Here is a 6,323-nt window from a genome sequence, read left to right as displayed (position 1 = left end):
GGACAGTATGACGCAATTTCCAAAGGCTACTTTCCAGCTTTCAGAAGCGGAATCAGACAACTTGACTTCCATTCCCTAGGGAACCATGCCATTCTGTCACGAGTTGATGTACAGAACCAGGAATGTTTTTCGAGCTCGTTTACCAAGGTTGCACATAGCGCGGTGTGTAATGTCATCTGGTCCTAGGGCCGAGGAACGCCTGCATAAAGCAAGTGCAGCCTCTAGTTCCTCCAGAGAAAAAAACACTCCATATGGGGATCACGTTCGAATGGTGAGTGCTCGTGAGCCTGCATTCCCGTTGAACTTGCTTCAGCGGAAATCCTCCTACAGAAGGATTCTGCGCCTTCAATCTATTTGCATTGTATGTAAAGAACTAGGGGAGCGCCACTTCCGAGTTGTGTGTTCCGAGTTTCTTGTGTGTTCGCGCCTAGTACCCAAGAAGGATTAGCAATTGCTATGGAACTTTCGATGGCTCCGCATAAACACCCGTCTAAAAGAACATGAACATTCTCTCGGTAAGGAAAACTATCCGCACTTGTCGAACAACTGTAATCTATGTCATTGTGATCCGGTATTTTTTTTATACTGACATTTTGTTTTCAGATAAAAATAAACTAACGCGTGAAATCACAGAAGCGTTTCATATAAAAAAGTGTGCTGAAAAATGCATAATCCAACCATCGGTTGCAGTCATTGATAATAAATTTGCTTTTAACACGATAGCGTTAAGGAGGTCGTGTCGCAGAAAAGCCGGTGTCGTCGGCGTCGGCGTCGGTGTCGGCGTCCGCGGCGTTGGCCGTGAGCGATAAATCAAGGCAGGCACTTCATAAATAAAAAGCAACTTCCAAGATGGGCTGGGTGGGAATCGAACCAGGGTCTCCGGAGTGTGAGACGGAGACGTTACCACTGAGCCACGAGTTTTTTTTTTTCTTTATTGCCGGTCGTTGGCCCGGATAAAAATTTCACATTCACAAGTAATCAAAAGGCACACTCACAATATGTTGAAAACAACCGCAGAACTTGCGCGGCTGCGCTTGTGCTAAAATTCCCTTATCGCCAATAATAATTCCACTCGTGGCAACCACTCTGGGATGCACTCCAGCAACTTTTGTTCCTCTACAAAGTTCCGTATGCTTTCTTTGAAATACTGGCGAGCCGCTCTTGCATCGAGATCGGCATGCCTTACCGCAATTCTACATTTCCAAATGCTATGCAGGGCCATAAGCATGATCACATCGAATGGGGTACCATCATCACTTTCTATTGGCAAGTAGCGAATCCCATACGCATCTAGGGGGAAATCCTTTTTGATTGTGCGCTGGAGCACATCCCAGAGGAAAACGGCATCCCAACAATGCAGAAAAACATGTTCAATTGTCTCCTCCTGCCTGCAAATTGTACAATGAGTGCCCCAAGGAACAAAGAAACCTCTTTCAGCCAGCCACGGTTTGACGGTCAGCGTTCCGGAGTGCAATTCAAAAAAGAACGTCTTAGCGCCTGACGGTACTAGCATCGCCTTAACGCGCTTCAGAACATTGTGCCCATGGCTAGCTCTGTAGAGAGACCGATATAAAGGCACGGGAAGAACAACATCACACAGGTCCCTGTACAGTTTTTTCCGGTTAACGTCACTCAAATATTGAAGTGAAAAACGCGCTGACAAAAACCTGCATGAAGCCACAACTTCACGTAGAAAACCATAAACAGCCCCTGGCAAACTGCCCGCTGAGACAACCATTTCGGGCAAGTGCTTGCCTAGGCGAAGTTGGCAGACAGTGTATAAAAACGGGTTTTTTGCATCCCTGAAGAAAAAAAAACGATTGACTACCTGTCTCAAAAACAAATGTGACAATCCAAGTCCTCCATTTCGAACTCGAAGAAACAAATTGGTGCGACTTGATCTCTCCCAAGACGATGCCCACACGAACACTGCGAACACCCGGTGAATTTTTTGGATGTTTACCCTTGAGCAATGCAAGACTTGAAGGATGTACCAAAGTTTGCTGACTAAAAATATGTTGCAAATTGTGGCTCTGGAAAACATAGACCAATTCCAGCCATTCCATTTGTTTACTGTGTCCCGCAGCTTATCCACTTCACTCCTCCAGTACGACTCACTGTCTTTGTAGCACTGAAGGGGAACACCCAAGTATTTCACCGGAGTCGTAACGAAACTCATGTTGGCAAAAGTGTCTGGGGTCGCCCGCCAATCCCCATGCCAGAATCCCAGGCACTTACCCCAGTTTACCGCGCTGCCGCTCACAGCACAAAAACTTTTAACACATTTGACAGCCTGTGTTATACTGTCCAAATCAGTGCAGAACACAGCAATATCGTCTGCATAAGCCAACAGGCGGACTTCGACCTCGTGCAGTTTAAACCCGCGGACACAGTCATTCTCCACGACACTCAAACAAAACGACTCTATATACAAGCAAAACAACAGCGGCGAGAGAGGGCAGCCCTGACGCACCGACCGCTTAACTTGGATTCGCGCTCCCACCACCTTGTTGACAATGAGCCGCGTCGAGCAGTCCCGGTACGCCATGGCAACCCCCTCTCTAATTATTCTACCCAGATTCACATAATCTAGAATGCACAAAAGTATGTCATGAGGCACCCGGTCAAACGCTTTCTCGAGATCAATTTGGAGCATTGCCACTCGTGCACCCATGGCATCGCAACATTCGAGGATACTGCGTGCTACGTTTATGTTTGAGAAGATAGTTCGGCCTTTAATGCCACACGTTTGATGCGGCCCCACAAGCTTCGCAATGACAGTCTGCAACCTCTTTGCTAAGATTTTCATCATTATCTTATAGTCTCCGTTAGTGAGACAAATTGGGCGGTAAGAAGTTACTCTTCGCAATGCAACGGGATCTTCTGACTTGGGTATAAGAATAGTGTGGGAAGATGAGAAGGACGGGGGTAGTACTTTGAGCTGGAATGCTTCGTTATATACATCCGCTAAGGCTGGTGAGATCGCACCTTTGAAATATTTATAAAAGGCTGAGGTTAGACCATCAGGGCCAGGGGACTTCCCCGGATGCATACTTTCAATAGCACTTTTCACTTCCTCTTCCGAAATTGGTTCCTCCAATGTTTCTTTCGTACTTTCATCTAGCCTTGGCATCAACGACAAAAAGTCCTTTTTAAAACGATCAATGTCGACTGCGCAGTAAGTGAATAAACCACTGTAGTGCTCGAAAAAAGCACGCTCGATATCTTCTGCTGCGTCGCTAACTTTTCCGCAATATTCGATTTCCGCTATCTGATTGCGGCGCGCATGCCACTTTTCTGAGCCTAACGCTCTTTTCGACGGTACTTCTCCCATTATCAGCCTTTCAGCCCTTGCCCGCACCACAGCACCGCGGTATCTTTCGATATCGAACTGCTCTATTTTATGTTTCAGTGCGCGAATATCGTCCATGAACATGCCGGGCATCCTACATTCCTCACTGATCAATTTTTCTAAATTCCTGCGCATCTGTTTTTCTTCTGCTCCCTTTTCTCTGCATATAGCGCTCGCACGCTCTAAAGCCTTGATTTTAACCGCCTGCTTGAAGTTCTCCCATTTTTCACCAGATGTCGTGTTATCAACAGCATTCATTTCTTCAAATTGCTTCGTTACATCCGCTGTAAACATTTCGTCGCTTAGTAATTTCGAATTAAATTTCCATAGTTGCCACTCGAAGCCCTTTTTCTTTTCTTTCGTGCTTGCTACTAAAAAGCTGACCAAACAGTGATCACTGAATGAAAGTGCGCTCACGTGGTACTCCTTACAAAGGGGTATCAAATCAAGGCTCACATACACTCTGTCAAGACGGGCGTGACTGGCTGCCTGAAAGTGGGTGTACTGCGTAGCCCTCCCACCACCGAGACACTCAGCCACGTCTTCCAAACCATCGTCCCTTATCATATCGCTTAGGGCAATGGTGCTTGCATCCTTGTACGGTCGGGCGCTAGTTTTATCACGGGCTGAAAGAACACAGTTAAAATCACCGGCAATAATGAGGAGCCTATTACACTGGGTGTACTGTTTAAGCTGATCGAAAAATCTGCGTCTTTCCTCAGCGACAGTCGGCGCGTACAAACAAATAACACGCCATTCCAATGACGATAATAAAAAATCGCACACAATAAGCCGACCTGACGGGCATGACGTCACAGCTTCTACTTTTGCTCCAAGACTATGTCGGATGAACAAAGCGCACCCGGATGAAGTTCCCACAGCATGGCTCACTATAACACAGTATCGAGCTAAGAATTGACGCACCATGCCCCCGGTTTCGTCGTCGCCCTCAACTTTCGTCTCCTGTACTGCTAGAATGTCCAGGTCATGTTCGGTAACTAGTCTATAGAGTTGACTTTGCTTCCTCCTTGAGGCAAGCCCACGTACGTTTAAAGTGGCCACACGAAATGACCTATCCATAGACATCATTGCGAGGCGGTGAGAACCCGGGGGCATGACGCTCACCTCACTACTGCGCGTTTTTCCTGGGTGCCTTGACACGGTGCAGTCCTCAGGGAGGCAAAGGCGGCGTTTCCGCCGTCTTGCGCTCCGTCGAAGTGTTCGGCCGAAGCCGATGGGAAAGACGCCGCACGGGAGTCGTTTTCGCAGGTGGCTCGTCCGTTGCGAGGGCGCTGGGCCCCTTCTCCTTTTCGCCTGCTTCGTGGGGCCGCTTTGCGGTCGCACTGGCACTGTCGCTATCGATGCCTGTCATCGGCACTGCCTCGGGAGTAGACTCTACAGCTCCGCCGGAAAAGGTGTGGCCGGTACTACTTGGAGCAGCTTTCCTACTCCGGTCCTCCACGGCTTCATGCAGAAGCCCGGCTTCGGGCTTCCCTGGAGCTTCAAGGAGGGCGTCCTGTGGAGTGTTCGGGGTACCCTCTTGAGTAGTCGGGTTTTGGCACACTCCTGCTGCTTCCTCGGAGTCTGCCTCATCCATAAGGTGGTCCAATGCATCGTTTGCCTGGACTGGTCCGGTCACGCTGGCGTACGTCTTTGGGCAATCCGCGTCCTCATGGCCGAAGCGGCGACAACGACTGCAGCGAGGTACTTTGCAGTCCCGACGTATGTGCCCGGTGCTCTTGCAGCGCAGACAGAGCGGAGCGCGGCCTGGAACAACGACGAGAGTCAGCTCTCCGGCTATCTTGAGCTGGTGTGGAATGTCGCCGACTTTGACGTCCCCATGTAATTGCAGTCCAACTGAGCGAGTCGTCGAGCCCTTTTCAGTGGCGCCTTGCACACGCCACTTCTCCCGCGTCACCTCCAACACTTTCCCGTAGGGTGCCAGGGCCACACGAATGTCTTCGTCGGTCACGCCGTGCAGCAACCAGTGTAGATTTAAGCGAACCTCTCGGTTGTTTGGATCGATGAGCAAACATGGGCGATCTTTTACCTTCACGTTGACAGCGGTGAGCAATTTCTGAGCGGCGTCAGCACTCGTCATTGTTACAGCCCACACGTGGTTCATCTGATACGCCCCCAACGCCAAAACGTCGGGGAGCGCACCTAGATTGGCCAAAGTATCCCGGTAGTCTTCGACACGGTAGGGCCGAGCTCTTGGGTCGCCGTGCATGAAAACGGTGTTCGCGACGATGCGTCCGGATGGCAGATTGGGCAGAATAACCTGATAATCTTCGGCAGTAGAAGCAAAAAACCTGTTACCGCGGCCCGCCTGGGCCGCCGAAACCGCTCCATGGGAGCAAGCCATCCCGCGTCCGTTTCGCTTGAAAGCCGGAGGTGGAATGACTGAGCCACGAGTTCGATGCTTCAAAGCGGTACAAAAGCGCCTCTAGTGAACGCGGTGTTGCCTTAGAAACGAGCTGTTTCTAAGGCTCAGGCGTGCGTCGCTTGCTCAGGCGCACATTTCGTTGTCGCGCCGAACGCTGCGTTGCTCGACGCTCACCGCGTCCGATGCGGGGCGCGTAGTCGCTGCGCCGTAGCCCATTGTCTTACACCCCTTGGCGGGTCGACGGGAACGCTGTCGCGTTCCACTCTTGAAGGCGAAGCTTAAGCGTCCTCCAATTTTTTAAATACTGGTTGAACCTTTTAACCTGTTTTTAATATGTTTCTGTTTTATTGACGACTCTTGTTGCACATGCTCAGCGCTGATAGCTGGGGTAGATATGTTCTCTATCTTTCCGAAAACTAAACAGTGGAGAGTCAGTGCTCGTGTGTCTCCCTTCTCTGTGTTCTTGTCAATTGTGCCCGCAAAATATTTCACTGTGATGTCGATGACTCAAGTACAAAAGCCGACGCGCTTGATCCGCAGATCAAATTTCCGGTTGTCCTCGCCGCTATCTTTGGTCTTTGAGGG

Source organism: Dermacentor variabilis, chromosome 3 (genome assembly GCF_050947875.1).
Source record: "Dermacentor variabilis isolate Ectoservices chromosome 3, ASM5094787v1, whole genome shotgun sequence".
NCBI lineage: Eukaryota > Metazoa > Arthropoda > Arachnida > Ixodida > Ixodidae > Dermacentor > Dermacentor variabilis.
Note: the sequence above shows the minus strand (reverse complement) of the source record.